Here is a 16,721-nt window from a genome sequence, read left to right on the forward strand (position 1 = left end):
GTTTGCGGCATTCAGGAGCCAATTTGTTTGACAACTAAGCCATTTGACAACCAAGGTACCACTGTATATGAAGAATCACAGTTTGTGGAAGACCGGTTTAGTAACTGCAAGCCTGTAGGAGACAATAATTTATATGGCTTTTTGGAGAGTTAACATAAGAAGAGCCTGGTTGCTGTTTCAGGCCAAAGGGGCCCATCTAGTCCAGCATCCTGTTCTCACAGTGGCCAACAGAAGCCCCAGTGAGAGTCATGCAAGCAAGACACAAGCGCAGCAGGAGGGCTCCCCTGCTTGTGATTCCCAGAAACTGGCATTCAAAATGCTTAAGCAACATTAGGGTTAGGGTAGTTTAGGGTTTGGGCAGATCTCAACTGGGTAGTTTATAAAGGGTGCTAGGAATTGTAGCTCCGTGAGGAGGAAACTACAGTTTCCAGAATTCTTTGGGAGAAGTTATGTGCTTTAAATGTGCATTGAATGTGCTTTAAATGCATGGTATGGCTATCCCCGGACTCCATCACAAGATTCCTTACAACACCTCTGTTGGTTGATAATCATACAGTAGAACCTTGACTTACATTAGCCTTGGGTAACGTAAACTTCGGGTTGTGAAAGTGGCAAACCCTGAAGTATTCTTCCGGGTTTCACCGCTGAAGCATGCGCAGAAGCGCTCTACGCACCACTTGCACATGCACAGAACAGGCACCTCTGGTTGCGGAAACCTCGGGATCCGACCGGCATTCCGAACAGATCCCATCTGCAATCGGAGGCACCACTGTATAATAATAATAATTTATTATTTATACCCTGCCCATCTGGCTGGGTTTCCCAAGCCAGATGGGCAGCTCCCAACAGAATATTAATAATAATAAAGCGATAAAACATCAAACATTAAAAACTTTCCTAAACAGGGCTGCCTTCAGGTGTCTTCTAAAAGTCAGATAGTTGTTTATTTCCTTGACATCTGATAGGAAGGCATTCCACTGAGAAGGCCCTCTGCCTGGTTCCCTGTAACCTCCCTTCTCACAGAGAGGGAACAACCAGAAGGCCCTCGGAGCTGGACTTCAGTGTCCGGGCTGGACGATGGGGGTGGAGTCGCTCCTTCGGGTCTACTGGGCCCAGGCCATTTAGGGCTTTAAAGGTCAGCACCAACACTTTGAATTGTGCTTGGAAACATACTGGGAGCCAATGTAGGTCTTTCAGGACCAGTGTTATGTGTTCTCGGCAGCTGCTCCCAGTCACCAGTCTAGCTGCTGCATTCTGGATTAGTTGTAATTTCTGGGTCACCTTCAAAGGTAGCCCCAAGCAGAGTAGCCCCAAGCAGAGTGCATTACAGTAGTCCAAGCGGGAGATAACTAGAGCATTTACCACTCTGGCAAGACAGTCTGTGGGCAGGTGGGGTCTCATCCTGCGTACCAGATAGAGCTGGTAAACAGCTGCCCTGGGCACAGAATTGACCTGCGTCTCCATGGACAGCTGTGAGTCCAAAATGACTCCCAGGCTGCGCTCCTGGTCCTTCAGGGGCACAGTTGCCCCATTCAGGACCAGGGAGTCCCCCCACCAACCCCCTTTCCCCCCAAAACAGTACTACTATCTTGTTGACCCATCATTATCATCTCCATATGCCCAGTGGGGTGGAGGCTGAAACAGGGCATCTTACCTTAGGCCCATGTGTGAGTTGATGGCAGAGCCAAGAGTTGAATCAAGGGCTCCCTGGCTCCCTCTCTTAGGCACTTTTGCAGCCAGAGAGTTTGACGTGCATCAGGGGCACCCCTTGGGGGGTCTCTTGCTTTTTGGCACATGTTCTCCATTGGCTAATCATATTTCCCCAGGAATCTCCATGTATATATTTATCCACACTGCTCCGACACCCGGGAAAATGCAGAGGCAGGAGGTATCAGTAACCACAAAGTCATCTTTGCAGCCGATAATAAAATATTAACCAAGGAGGAAAACCTGCTTGCTTGCATCTTAAACCAAGAAACTGAATCTCTTCTTTCCTGGACCCCTCAAGGATGACAGTTTCTCCCCTGCCTCTGAGATGCCTCTTTCCCTCTGCACCTTGGCAAGAGTCCAGGAAGGTCCAGAAGGCAGGAGAAGAAGGGAGGGAGGGACCAAGGAGGGAACTGGAGAGTAGAGAAACCCCAGACATTCTCTAGCCCCAAACCCTTCTGGGTGGCAGGAAGGAGGGAGACGTGTGTGAGAACAGCTTGCCCCTAGATGGAACATCCCATTGCTGAGTCAGCAGTTTCAGCCATCTCTCAGGGTGGGTTTAGCACGGCGGCAGCTTAGTCCTATTTTTAAAATATGCTCACAGTTGCTGCATCATTGTCCCAGGCTTGCTCTGACCTTGCTAAAGGGAACACATCACACGCTGCATCTCAGTTTCTGGTTAAAGATATATAATCATAATAAATCTGCTTGACAAGAGATGGCCCTATACTGAGGTGAAGATTTAAGGCACCTTTAGGGTGGCCAGATGGGAGACTGATGACCAGGATGGCGCATGAATTGCTTTGCTGGGCAAGAGCAAGGAAAGGTCCATGAGGACCAGCCTCCTGGGAAGGCAGGATGCGTCTCTGGCCAGTTATTCCCAGCGCCAGATGCACAGAGCTATGCTGCCTGGACAGTCAAGATGCAGACAGCAGGCCTACCCTTTGAGCCGGGGGTTAGAAGCTGAGGAATGGGACAAAAAAGACTATAAATCACTCTTTCCCCACTTGGTGCCATCAAGTTGTTTTGAACTACAGCTCCCATCAGCCCCAATGCGAGTTGCAGACCAAAACGTTTGGTGGGCACCTTGCAAAGCCTTCCCCCCCAAAAACCCAACAACTGCTCCCAAACTCCCCAAATTCCTATATGGAACCAAAGGGTGCCTATCGTCTCTGTAGCGGTGCATCCTTTAAATGGGCTTTTCTAGGTATAGAATGTGAAATCTTTTCAAGTGGACTTGGGGGTGGAGGAGGTGAGGAGCCTTGCAGAAACAAAGATGTTCTCCTGCTCATTTCAAGCTCTCTGCCCGTTCTCCTTGCTGCACTGTAACTAAGTGCAGAACTCCATCATGGGAGATGCAGAAAAAGGCAACCAAAAGGATAAGGAGGCTGGAGCAAGTCCCCTGCAAGGAAAGGTTAAAAAAAGTGGGTCTTTAAATTTAGCCGAGGGTGAGTAAGGGTGAGGGGGACATGATAAGAGTTGCATAGAATTATTCATGGTCTAGAGAAAGTGGGCGAGGAGATGCTTCCTCTCTCATAATGCTAGAAGAACTCTGGGACCTCCAATGAAGGTGATGGTTGAAATATTCAGGATAGACCCCAAAAAAGTACTTCACACAACACACAGTCAAATGCGGGATTTACTGCCACAAGACGTAGGGATGGGCCCTGTTATGTACTGAAGTTCTCGCCCTGGCCACCAGGAGTATTGTGTATGTAGTTTTCACCCAGGTCCACGTCAGTTATTTTAGGCGGGAAACCCTGGGTTGTTGTTGCTACATTGTCGACAGCCGGCTGCCTATAAAAGCAGGCCGGTTGAGCTGTTTGCTGTTCAGTTCTGTCCAGTTCTGTGTCGTCTGCTATGTTCGCCCACAACATAACAGGCCCCGACTTGGACAGATTTAAAAGGGCCTTAGATGAATTCATGGAGGATGAAGGGCTGGCCTTGTTCACTGGCCAGAAAGCCATCTCCTTCCTGCTGTGTCAAAGGCCTCTGCATGCCAGTGCTGGGAATCACAAGTAGGGAGAGGTTGGTTGTGCTCAGGTCCTGCTGACAGGCTTCCCTTTGAGACTCCTGGTTGGCCACTGTGAGAACAGGATGCTGGACTAGATGGGCCTTAGGCCTCACCCAGAAGAGCTCTGCTGATGGGCTTGGGCACAGGGTGCCACCTTCATTCAAATCCTTCCTTGGGACCTCCCTTTTCTGCATGACCTTTGCTTATCCACTGTCTCCATTCAACCCAGCTCTCAGTGTGTGCCATGGCATTTCATAGAGTTGGAAGGGATCCCGGGGGTCATCTAGCCCAACCCCCTGCAATGCAGGAATCTTTTTGCCCAGCATGGGGCTCTACTGACTGAGCCTCCAAGCAGTTTCTCCACATACTTCCTGCCTTTCTCTCTGTGTCGATTCCTCAGTGTCTGCTTTAGGTCTTAAGCTCCTTTTGAGCAGGAAGGCTCTCTCTGCTGATGGAACAGTCATGATAACATAATCATAGTAACTTGCTTCTCAGTGATTCCTTGTTGAATGGGTAATCCGGGTACCTTAAGGAAAGCCTCCTTCCATATACAGTGGTACCTCGGGTTACATACGCTTCAGGTTACATATGCTTCAGGTTACAGACTCCGCTAACCCAGAAATAATACCTCGGGTTAAGAACTTTGCTTCAGGATGAGAACAGACATTGTGCTCCGGTGGCGCAGCGGCAGCAGGAGGCCCCATTAGCTAAAGTTGTGCTTCAGGTTAAGAACAGTTTCAGGTTAAGAACAGACCTCCGGAACAAATTAAGTACTTAACCTGAGGTACCACTGTATAGCTTCCCTCGCAAGCCGCAGTGTCCTCTTAGTGGATCTTCTTCCACCTTTGGACATTGGGTTGGGGGCTCCAAGATATAGGGCCGTCTGCTTCGCTGTAGGGCCTGAGGGGGCCAGATGGCCTTGCAGTTTAATGACCTTGAGAAAATGGGAGAAATCTTTCCAGTGGTTGAAGATAGTCCATCAGTGCTTCTGTTATGGCTGTGCCTGACTTAATTCTGCCCTAGATGTATTGTTTTTCTTCATGCTTGTTGGTCTTTCTTTGCATTCAATATAATGCCATTCTATAGGCAATCATATTTTTAAATGAGGTTCTGAAGAGCAGCTCCACCTGACTCCACATATATGTTCTTACAGCTCTTTTAGGACAGCCTTCGCCAGCCTGGTGCCCACCAGGTGTTTTGGACTCCAACTCCCATCAGCCCCACTAACAGAGCCATCTTCCCATCAGCTCCAGCATCCTACCTCCATGCCAGCCAGGACTGATGGGACTTGTAGTCCAAATATGTGAAGGGCAGCAGGTTGTCAAAGGTTAGAAGACTGCAGAAACAACCGTGCAGAATGCAAAAAGCACATCTCAACGCTGACCAGGGCTGATAAGAGCTGTCCAAAAGTTCTGGAGGACACAAGTTTACAGAAGGCTGTTCTGGGGCATAATCGGTAATTGTATGCCAGGGTGTCTTTTACAATCTAGTACCCCACTGGCTCAGGAGGCCTTCACACAAAGAAATTGTTCCAGGGCTCAACAGCATCCTCTTCTTAGTCCTTTTCCAGTGCACATGCTTTGTTTAGAAGCAGGGGTGCCAACTTCAATAAAATAGTGAGGGGGGCAGGTAAGCTCCACCCCACAAGATCAATCACATGATGTGGCACACACACACCATTTGAATGGCAGCACTTATCAACTTGGGGAGGGGGAGGGCTGGCCCCCTCAGATATTTATTGTGGCGGAAGAGTTGGCTCCTATCCACAGAACTCACTTCACCTCAGAGCTTGAGTGAGTGGAATCCAGTCAAGGGAGAAGTGGGCACAGGTTGCCTGATCCCTCTAGCAGCCCCAGCCAGTGGGCATGCAGCCCATTAAGCGCAATGGAGGTAATGGTGTCTCATCCTTTGGCAATCCCTCTGCAGTTCCACGTGGAACTGGATTATCCCGTAAATCCACAAAGTATTTTGCAATCTGAACAAAAAAACAAAAAAAACCCACTTCGTATTTATATGGGGTGTCAAGAGCATTTATGGTGCTTCTTATATGTTTCCTTGGGGTGATCTTCACATGAGGCCTGCAAGGTGGCCTCTCCCAAACTGGTGCCCTCCAGATTTTTTGACTACAGCTCCCATCAGCTTCAGCCAACATGCGGGTAACCAGCAGCAGGAAGCCCTGAAATGGAGTGTTTGGGATTGGGGTGCCAGAAGCTTGGGATCCAGAGGATCTGAAGCCACACACGTCCCACAAAGTCCTTCACCTGGGCCAGCCTGGAGTTGGTATGCAAAAAATCACTCATTCCTTCTGCCCTGTGCAGCAGACAGTGGATCTGCTTCCCTGCTTCTCACAGCTCTGCCGATCTCCAACCCAGTGAGTTTCCTCATGTCTCACAAAACAGCCTTAACCATGACAACTGACTGATAAACCTCTGTGCAAGTGTTGCACCAACAAATCAGGATGGCGGCTCAGTTAACAGGTCCTCTGGTGGAGCCTTAGAATGTGCATCCAGGTCTTTGAGGCCTGTGGGGCGGCACAGAACCAGATCTCCTCTTCTCTCCAGCTGGAACACCAAGGTTGCCGCTCCAGGCTCTGGCACCGTCCCTGGTAATAAAGATCCTGCAATTAGAACTCAGTGAGCAATTCTGTTGACAGAGCACAAGATGCATTAGGATCTTGCTCCTTCTCTCACGGCTGGGTTGATCCTGCAGACATAGCAAAAATAATGAGTAGGAAGGATTTAATCATCCACAGAAGTCTTTCCTCGGGACCTTGAGTCTGAGTCGAGCCTTCCCTGGAACAAATAATTACTGCGGAAGATCTACTTTGACAACAACCTTCAGACTCCTAGAGATCTTGCCAGGAGGGGAAGAGAGATCTCAATCTGTTGAGTGTCATAGGCTGCCCACCCACCCCATCTAAGTGCTGCTGTTTCGGGGGCTTCAGTCGAGTTGTCAGGATGGTTCTGCTGCTTGGGATGGATCCAAAATGACCCCCTCCCCCCAGTGCTTCAGGGCTCATCCTTGCTCTTCTGGAATCCTTGGTGCCCTGTCCTGCAAGGGGAGGGGTCTTTTAGCATTGCAAGGGTAGAAATTATACCCCCATCTCCAGCCTCCTTACCTCACTCACTTTATTATCTCAAAAAGACATCTCTCTACTGAGTATATTTGGAAGTATATTTAGATTTGAATAATTGAGTTTAGGGGAGTTTTTAGTGTTAGATGCTTTATCGTGTTTTTAATATTCGCCCAGAGTGGCTGGAGAAACCCAGCCAGATGGGCGGGGTATAAATAATTGTTGTTGTTGTTATTGTGGGTTAAGAAGGCTTTTGACTGAGTTTTTTGAAGTTTTTACACTGCTGTCTTAATTGCAATATGCAATATGTTTAAATGTTGCTTTGCCTTGTTACTACGTGATACTATTATTGTGAGCTGCCTCGGCTCCCTTTGGGGAACAAGCATGAGATTTTTATTACAGGATGGGGAAGCTCAGGGTCCATCTGGCTGCTGACTGTCCACAGGCCACTCACCCTCCTCAAACACCCTTCTCACCATCCCTGCTTCATTCTCTCTTGGAGTGTTTCTGCCTGGCTGGAATATGCCCTTGAACTCTGACCATTCCTTCTGCTTACCTGGGTGGGGGGTCATAGAAAGGGGCATGTGAATGTGTACAGAACGTAGGTAAAATTTATGTTCATTGTTCTGCCCTTTTTTGCCTCTGGCCCTGAGCACCACTGGCATGTGACCCCTGGAAGGTTGTCCAGAAGGGAATGGAGATAGTTGGTACGGCATGAGACTCTCAGGGTTGAGGGTTCGAGCCCCATGTTGGGCAAAAGATTTCAGCCTTGCAGGCGGTTGAGCTAAAAGGCTCTTGTTGTCCCTTCCAACTCTATGATTCTATGATTTGCAGGCAAGAAAAGGTCCCCAAGCCTGCTTTAATTTTGCAATCATGCTTCTGGATATACTGAAACAGACAGGTGAACCAAATGGCAATTTCTGAGTTCAGAAGTAACAGTTTAGATGCTGTGTGCATCCTGGACTGCTGTCTATATTTATTCCACCTTCCCAATGTTTCCTTGCTGGTTAATTTTGGAGCATCATGTGATCTTTCAAACAATGTAAAAGCCACTTCTGGGTGGGGTATAATTTCCCCCCAGTTTGCATGAGCACAGCACCACACTTGTGTGATGAAATGTGGGGTGGTATCCTGCATACAGTTCTTCTCCACCCTTTAACATTTAGCATAACAGGGCTGCATATCAGTAAAAAATTCACAGTTCCATAACTCAACTGGTAAAGGTAAAGGTACCCCTGCCCGTACGGGCCAGTCGTGTCTGACTCTAGGGTTGCGTGCTCATCTCGCTCTAGAGGCCGTGAGCTGGCGCCGTCCGAAGACACTTCTGGATCACGTGGCCAGCGTGACGAAGCTGCAGCTGGCGAGCCAGCACCAGCGCAGCACACCGTTTACCTTCCCGCTATAGAGCGGTACCTATTTATCTACTTGCACTTAAGGGTGCTTTCGAACTGCTAGGTGGGCAGGAGCTGGGACCGAATGACAGGAGCTCACCCCGCCACGGGGATTCGAACCGCCGACCATACGATCGGCAAGTCCTAGGCACTGAGGTTTTACCCACAGCGCCACCCGCGTCCCTTAACTCAACTGGTACCACAGTCCAAAGGGAACATCAGATATCTTGACAGAAGTGCTATCATAACCAGGGAAACTAATGCAATCAACCTCACATCCAAATGCAGCGAGTGCATTTCAACACAAGTGTGCCACGGACAGCACTTAGCGGCTTGGGTCCAAACTTTGGCTTGCCTGCTAATCCTCGGGTCTGTCTGCTTGTTTTGAGATGCCACTACTTAGCTAGCCACACACCCTCTTTGTTTTTGATCTTCTCCCAACACAATGAAACTCCTTGTGATTGCTGCAAATGCCCTTCCCTATCTCCTGCTCAACATCAAAAAAACTAAGATCCTGGCCACTGGTCCCATCACCTCCTGGCAAATAGAAGGGGAAGAAATGGAGGGAGTGAGAGATTTTACTTTCTTGGGCTCCATGATCACTGCAGATGGTGACAGTAGTCACGAAATTAAAAGACGCCTGCTTCTTGGAAGAAAAGCAATGACACACCTAGACAGAATCTTAAAAAGCAGAGACATCAACTTGCCGACAAAGGTCCGTATGGTTCAAGCTATGGTTTTCCCAGTAGTGATGTATGGAAGTGAGAGCTGGACCATAAAGAAGGCTGATCGCCGAAGAATTGACGCATTTGAATTATGGTGCTGGAGGAGACTCTTGAGAGTCCCATGGACTGCAAGAAGATCAAACCTATCCATTCTTAAGGAAATCAGCCCTGAGTGCTCACTGGAAGGACAGATCATGAAGCTGAGGCTCCAATACTCCCTGGAAAAGACCCTGATGTTGGGAAAGATGGAGGGTACAAGGAGAAGGGGACGACAGAGGACAAGATGGTTGGATAGTGTTCTCGAAGCTACCAGCATGAGTTTGCGGGAGGCAGTGGAAGACAGGAGTGCCTGGCGTGCTCTGGTCCATGGGGTCACGAGGAGTCGGACATGACTAAACAACTAAACAACAACAACAAATCTCCTGCTCCCTTTTTCTCTCTGTTCCACCCCATCACCCACACCTGGCTCTGACACCTGGCTTCCAGCCGCTTGCTGTTTTCAGGTGGGATTCAGTTGTGTACTGGATCCCTGCTGTTTTCAGGTGGGATTCAGTTTGTGCAGTGGATTTGATGATCAAGTGTAACAGATTTGCTTCCACCCCCAAACTGCACTTTTTGCAATAAGAAAAGTGGTGGGAAAGTGTAATGGGAAATGTGTGATAATTAATGCTTGATGCAGCTGTAGAAATGAACACATCTGAATTCTCAATAAACAGTGGAGGTCTTCTGAACCTCCCACGAGGTTTATGAAAACAAGTCAGGAGGAATGCTCAATAAGCACTGATGCAAAAATCACACTTTCTGTGTCTCTCCTTGACACATTAGCTAGAGTGGCGTTCGTGGTTTAATGGGAAGCACCCTCTTTGGGTGACAAGGTGTCTTACTTACTTCAAATTGTGGAAAATTTCAAGATCAGTAGGCCAGGGCATTGCATTTTAAGTAACTAAAAATGGTGGGCAGCTTAGGGAGATCATGGATGAGGCCGAGCACAGCCAGTTAGGTGCCACTGCAAGCCCCTGGGGCCCGTGGCCTGTGACCAGCCTGGCCGGCTGCTGGTGGCAGCCCTGCAGGAAGAGGCTTGTTGGTACTCTGGACCACCTGACCAGATGCCAAGTAATCTGGCAGAACTGGTAATCCTGTCCAGAGGTGGCACCTTTGGGAGTTCACCCAGCAGCACCTTCTACAAACTTGGAGGCCCCTGCCTGCCAGGAGCACCTTGGTCTGAGGCCACCATCTGTGCATCTGGAAAGTCTTTGCCAGCTTTTGCGTTGCATTGCAGTTCTGTTCCAAGTGGGGAATGGGGGTTTAGCTGAGAGGTGCAATGAACGTGAGGCTCTCCCCCTGCTGTTTTTCCTTATACTTCTCATTGCCTTGCTGTAACTCCAGGTTTTGCCCACTTTCCTGGAAATTAAGCTAGAAGAAGGAGTGCGGAGAGGTCCTTGGCAGCAAGCAGGATAGGACAGAATGAGACTTACTCCTATGTGCACAGGTGATTCCAGATTGAAAATGAGAGGACAATGAACTCCATTGGCTCAGCCCTAATCCCATGACAGTTGCCTGTGACTCTATCATCCATACAGTCATCTGATCTACCTTAAAGCCATTTTTTGCTGGCTACTGTCCCACAGCAAGGAGTTCCAAATGTTGACTAAGAACTTCTCTGCTGCCTGTCCATTTCAGTGGATGAGCCACCCTGGTCTTCCAAGATCAACCCGATCTACCTGAGGGCCTTTTAGCCTTGGGATGAGATGTGTCAGCCTATGGAGTCTTATAGCCGGCGCCATGACAATTACAGCTTATGAGAGGCTGGGTGCCAGAACGCACAGCGAGCAGAAAGACTTGAGAATCGGTTGTGATTTCCTTTCAGTGACCCTGTGTCCCTGCTTTGCTAGAGGATCCTCCAGTTCTGCACGTCTGTGGGTGGGGTGGCTCTATTTTTAGGAAAGGGATATGAAATTCTTGGCTGGTTGGAATCCCAGAGGTCAGTGAAAACGAGACTTGTGGCAGAAAATAATGTGTTATCTGGAGCTATTCTGAGAAGCTGGAGTCTTGGATAGGGATAGATCACTGGTCAAAGCCTCTGTTTGGCAGACATCAATCTTGGATTGATTTTGAAATCTGTATTTTTCAACCAAATGCGTAAGTGTGAGACAATGGTCTAAACTGGGGCAGCCTTTGCAAAAAACCTATTTGTTCTTTCCCTGGTAAGTTGAGATTTTTCATCCATGTAAGCAGTTTAAGTAACAGGTGCTTAGCACAGATTTTCCCTGTCACTGACAGTAGACTTATCGGTCTGTAGTTCTTTAGTTCACCTGGGTCACCTTTTTTAAAGATGACTTTTTAAAAAAAGATTGGAATAATTATTGATATGAGCCATATTTCAGGGATAATTCCATATTCATCAGTGAGAGTCAATAACTGAGCTAGGGGTTCTGCCCACCATTCTATGAAGGTCTTAAATAATTCTATTGGTAGACCATCCTGCCCTGCGACTTGCCTTGTTTAAAACTATTAACCATTCCTCTAATTTCCTCCTTTTTCACCCTTGGCCACTCCTCTAGTCTGTCCAGTTTGCTATCATTGCTCTCTTTTCCATTCAATTCACCTTGCAGGTCATTAAATATGGATACGAAATACTGGGTCCCTTTGGATTCTGCAATTGGTGGAACAGCTAAATGGCTGCCAAGTTTCAGGCCTCCATACACTAACAACCAAAATGTTGTGTGTTGTTTTTGTTTTGGATGGAGTCGAGCAATTGGGACCATTTTTGGGAGGCGTATTTTTTTCTTTTCGGCCAAAATACAAAGATATTTTCATTTTTCATCAAGGTAGACAGTTCAGTACTGTTATCTTTGAAAATTTGGCACATTTTCTTTTATGCTGAAAACATTCATCGTCGAACCAGGGACTAGTTCTGTATTTAAATGCCCTGACATTTGGTGGAGTGTTGAGTTCTTCAGACATTTTGAAATTTTCACTATATACTTTCAGAATGTCACTATAAGAATTGATATTCTTTAGGGTAGACAGCATCTGGTTTCTCAAATCAACTGTAAGTTTTTGCCCCACAACTACACTCATTTCCTGAGACCATTTAGTTGGGTCATTTGCTTGTGTTGGCAAAAATTTGTGCTATTCCAATTAGTTGTTTCTAAATTGAAGTTGAAATTTATAGACATCAGCAGTGGTTGGTGATCACTTTCTGTACGCGTCCCAATTTTGAAGTCCACTATCAGATTTGCAATATCGTAAGGGATGCAGGTGGTGCTGTGGGTTAAACCACAGAGCCTATTACTTGTCAATCAGAAGGTCGGCGGTTCGAATCCGCATGCCGGGGTGAGCTCCCGTTGCTGGGTCCCTGCTTCTGCCAACCTAGCAGTTCAAAAGCACGTCATGTGCAAGTAGATAAATAGGGACCACTCCGGCGGGAAGGTAAACGGCGTTTCCGTGTGCTGCTCTGGTTCGCCAGAAGCTGCTTAGTCATGCTGGCCACATGACCCAGAAGCCCCCTCAGCCAGTAAAGCGAGATGAGCGCCGCAACCCCAGAGTCGGGCACGACTGGACCTAATGGTCAGGGGTCCCTTCACCTTTTTAAGGGACCAGTATGTAATCGATGACACTGTATCCTCAAGGGGAAAAATATGTGAATTTCCCATTTCTATCCCCAGCTGTTGAGCCATTCACAATTTGTAACTTTAAATTGTTACACAGCTTGAGTGAACGTGTACCTTCCTTGTTTATAACCTTGTCTCTAGAGAGTCTTGCGATTTTCATTGAATATGCAATATCATCGGAGGTATTCCAATTTAAAGTGGTACGTAATTGTTTGTTATCAATTCCCACCTAGCATTAAAATCACCTGCTATTACTAATGAGGGGTTTGGGTTTCTATCTGTCAAATTTTCAATGTAAGAGTTTAATTATGACCAATTTTCTGCAGAGATAACGTTTGTACTAGTGGGGATATAGACATTTACAAGCAACAAGATATCATTTTTAGTAGTTAAAAGTAGAGCTTGTGCAATTGAAGAGCATTTTTCTAACTGTTTGACTTCAAACCTTAGATTGTCTTTAACCAGACAGCAAAACCTGCTTTGCATGCAGAAGGTCCCAGGTTCAGTCCCTGCAATCTCCAGGTAGTGAGACCCCTGCCTGAATCCCTGGGCTGCCATAGGTCCTCTTTTTCCAGGACACGTCCTCTTTTTCATGGGTAAAATGAGAGTTGTCATAGCCATCCATAGTTAAAAGTAGAAGTCGGCAAATGTGTCCTCTGTGTGGGCGCTTAATCTTTTCTTTCGCTTGCCACTCCTCTGCTCCTCATTGCAAACCGTGGGCTCTGCTTCCCGGCCTCTTCCCCCCTTGGGCGCCACAGGCACATTTACTTTTTGGTGCGCCAACAGCAGTTCTGTGTAATTTTATTGTGGGTTCAGTGCTGCTCAAACACACAGGTTTCATGCAGCATCCACATGGCATTGTCCTCATCAAAATGCCACCGCATATTATTTTTACGTTTAATCTAGATAAATGTTTAAAGAGCAGAAAGGGATTAAATAAGATATGGGGACCACATTTTGATGAGGACAGCATTGGATGGATACTTCAGCAGCTGTTAGCCATAATGGCTATGTTCTCGCTCCCCTGAAGGCAGCGTGCCCCTGCACACCAGTTGGTGGGAGTCACAAGTGCAGAGTGAGAACAGGGTGCTCAGACTAGATGGGCCTTTTTGTATGAACACCAGCAAATCCATCATAAGCTGCCATGTGGAAGCCCTCCAAACCACCAACTCTCAAAGAGGTGTTCCTCAAAAACCCAATAAAGTTCAGCCAGAGGCATTTGTGTGTATCATGTAGTAAAACCACCTGTGGCACAAAAGAGGGGTCTCTTCCAAGCCCTGCAACACCACTTCCTGTCCATTGAGGCACACACTCTATTTTCCACTATAGCAGCTCTCCCAGATCAAAATGATTTTTTTTGTCTTTCATACTTGCAAATTAGCATGACAGCATTTTAAATGGAATGTGCAACATTGGGGAGACCTCTGAGGTTTCTGAGATGTGTCTCACATTTATCTATGTTTTACCAAATTTTGGTTATAATTAGTTATAAACCGAACTACTGTAGTTTTTACAATTTGGTGTTTATTTCTTCTATTTCTTTTTTCTTTTCTTTTTTTAAAAAAACCTTTATTAAATTTCTTTCACTTCTCCAAAGTGACACGTGCCACTCAGGCCATTTCCAAACATTTTCTTTATAATAAATGCCTACTGTAAAAGCTAAGCCAACACTAAATAAAGATTCCCAAACCTCATTTAGTATCTCCATCTGATTATCTATTTGTGGAATAACCAGCCTCGTATAACCAAGATGCTAATTAAAGTCTAATTAATGCATGAAGGGGTTAATACCATAGAGTAAGATGCCCTGCTGGGCTTAGCTCTATCCTCTTTCCCTCACCTAGGGAGGAACTAGGTAATTAAGCCTTTGTTCTCTTCCAATCTACCTGAGAAGCTCAGCATGTGAAGAGGTTTGAGCTGGTTGCTCCAGCTCGCCTGCATGGCTCTCACCAGCCACTCTTGAGTTCCTATACCAATAATCTAGAAACCTTTACCGCTTTATAACTAAGCTAACTTGCCTTTGCACATTTTCTGAAGCATATGAATCTGAACTTCAGAGAGTTTGTAAGTAAACCATTTCTTTACTTACCAAACGCATGGTTCCCCCCCCCCCCCATGCTTGGAGAAGAGGGAAACTTTGGAAAGAAACTTTTTCAGGGGACATTTTAGAACTCACCTGGAGGGGCACATATTTTAAAAGTCTAGCAGCCTATATTTCCATGCTTTAGTTTGCTGCATGTTTTGTGATTTTAAATCTCTGCTAATGACATCACGTGCATGCGCAGAAGTGGTGAATCGCCACACGCGGAGACACGGGTTGCGCTCGCTTCTGGATGTGAACGGGGCTCCAGAACTGTACAATGTGCCTGTGCTTCACTCTCCCACTTTCGTTAGTTAATATTTGATAGATAATTTGGTGAGGGCTCCCCCCCCCCCAAAAAAATGTATTCCCAATTAACCTTTCAAATTTCATTTTTTTGTTGTTGTTATTCTTAATTCTTAAATATGTTTTCATTTGTATAAATTGGAACAGGGTGGTGTGGCGTGGGGAGGTTACTGTTCACATTCATCTAAAATTTGCCAAACATTTTCAGCTATAAACCTAATTACAATAGTTTCCAATGTCTGTGCATCTTAAGAGTTAACTACCATTCATTTCAAGGGCATTGTGCAGCAGAAGTGCTTCCTGGATTGTGCTCATGGGGTCAGATCTTTCTGCCTCCCACTTTCCCCAGTTTTAATGAGCACCCACACCTGCCACTTCAGCCAATTCCTACATTTTTATCCTGCTGTTGCTCAAGGAGCTGTGGTTGGTTTACATGGTTCTCCTCCACCTCAATTTTATTACTACAACAGCCTTCGTGGGCGAAAGAGGATTTGAATCTGGGTTTCCCTGGTCCTCCCAGTCTGACATTCTAAGCACCACTCCATGCTGTCTCTTGCCCTGAAAACAAGGCTGTATCTCACCACAGACACACCCAGGACCTTAAGGCGCTCTATTCCCTCCTTGTGATTTAAAAAATAATTACCAGGACTTAATTTGTACCTCAATCTCTCCCTGGCATCAGTTTTCAGTTGCAGCGCATAGTGAGTAGTGGACCAAGTGTGAATGGTCCTTGAGCATGTGCAGAGTACATTAATCTCATGACAGAGTGAACAGTTTCCAGGCCAGAGGGTCAAGTTTCTTGACTTACCTGAATCCCTGGCATCTCTTTTTCTCGAAGGTAAACCCTGCCCACTCCACCTCCCTGAACTGCCTGGGTTTGCTAATAAAATTGATCTGCTAATAAAAGAGATTGAGAGAGATTCTGCAGGTCAAACTCTTTTTGCTTTCCATTAGTTACACTTAGGAAAATGAGCTGTTTTGACCTTGATTTAATGGAAAAACTTATTATGACTCAGTTTGAAAACTCTTTGAGGCCACATGACAGCAGCAGCAGCCGCTGTGTTCGCAGAGCCAGTCCCCTCCAACTCACATTCCCCAATTCCCTGGTGCCTAGTAAGACAAGGAAAGTTAAGCATGTGCAAACCACCCCCCCGCTCAAAGTAAACAACAGAGACACATAACTCCCATAATATACCCCTTTCCCATTGTGACTATTTTTTAATGCTTGATGAACTTCTTGTAGTCATTTGCATGCTTGGGTAAAATGACTTTTGCCAGAAATGACTCTTTAGAAGTTTGTAGGGTCAGAATGCAAAGATCAGACTGGCTGAGTCAGTTTAACCAGTGGTGCTCACCGGGGGGGGGGGGGTCCACATTTTTTTTTGCTATGTGGGCTCTGATCCAAAGCCTTGCCTGTGTATATACTGACAGATTTGTGTACATACATCTCACATCAACCCTTAATAGCTAATTACTGGCTGAGCCAATCACTGTATAACCTTTTGACAGAAGTGGATGAAATTTCCAGACATAGACAACATTAGCTAAGTGGATGAAGCCTGTCAAATTTCAAATAGGTGCAAGGTGGGATGTTCCTTCTAAATCTCTCCCCAAAACAGTGTGATTGGACGTGAAAATTGAGGGCACTGTTTGGAAGATTAAGCTGTCAATACCAAAACTACACTCCCTCCCTCCATCGTGATGTCTTTCTTATATGAAGAACTTGGGTGGGTGTGTATATATATCTCCGCAAGCAGGCTGTCTGGGTCCCTCCAGATCTCCAAATTGGCTCTGAAGCTTCATAAAGAACC

At 46.5% G+C, this 16,721-nt stretch overlaps 1 protein-coding gene across 4 annotated transcripts in view; it reads left to right on the top strand.

Moving 5' to 3' along the window:
- The window catches only part of KCNIP3 (potassium voltage-gated channel interacting protein 3), a 123,054-nt gene that overhangs the window by 91,057 nt on the left and 15,276 nt on the right, over positions 1-16,721 (top strand). The window lies entirely within an intron of this gene.

This window comes from Podarcis tiliguerta, assembly GCF_965153285.1.
Source record: "Podarcis tiliguerta genome assembly, chromosome: 8".
Lineage (NCBI taxonomy): Eukaryota > Metazoa > Chordata > Lepidosauria > Squamata > Lacertidae > Podarcis > Podarcis tiliguerta.